The 548-nt window shown below is 34.5% G+C and overlaps 1 protein-coding gene across 1 annotated transcript in view; it reads left to right on the top strand.

The window, feature by feature from the left end:
• Nucleotides 1-548, top strand: part of LOC107756829 (L-rhamnose-binding lectin CSL2-like) — a 16,811-nt gene that overhangs the window by 1,071 nt on the left and 15,192 nt on the right. The gene's annotated exons all lie outside the window — the stretch shown is intronic.

The following is a 548-nucleotide window of genomic DNA, read 5'->3' as shown; positions in this document are numbered from 1 at the left end:
GATGTGATCCACCTCATAGTAACAATCCTGTCAGATCGTCCATCTTTTGAGTGAGAGTGTAACGTTACAGGTCGGCCGATCAGGTTTCGTGGTTAAAGTTAACCTTTTCCACATGTTGTCGTTGCTCAGCAATGGCATGGACGCCATGTTGTCTGGGGGTGGAGAGTGGGACTGCTCGGTGTGGTGACTTTTTGAAAAAAATTTTTTTTATTATTATTACAAAACTTGTAGAAACATACAGAAACAGGGAAGCGAGACATGAATATATTCCAACAAAAAGCAATTATAAAAATAAGAACAGAAAACAAATATTCTGGATTTGCATGTCAAATTGAGTATTATCCATACATAAAAGTGCAAAAATAAACTTGCGTTCTTTTAGAAAAGTTTTCATAATACATCAAAAGTTTGGCACTCTTTTTGTTATTTGTAAGTCTAAGATGAAACGAGAGTCCAATTCAACAAAAAAAAAAGGGGGAAAGACAAAGGAGATTTAAGCCATTTTTGCTTGTGAATGAAGAATTTTGCATTCAATATAAGAAAATTAA

This window comes from Sinocyclocheilus rhinocerous, unplaced genomic scaffold, assembly GCF_001515625.1.
Source record: "Sinocyclocheilus rhinocerous isolate Xijiao unplaced genomic scaffold, SAMN03320098_v1.1 scaffold533, whole genome shotgun sequence".
Classification (NCBI taxonomy): Eukaryota; Metazoa; Chordata; class Actinopteri; order Cypriniformes; family Cyprinidae; genus Sinocyclocheilus; species Sinocyclocheilus rhinocerous.
Note: the sequence above shows the minus strand (reverse complement) of the source record. Positions and strands in the feature narration are given on the sequence as shown.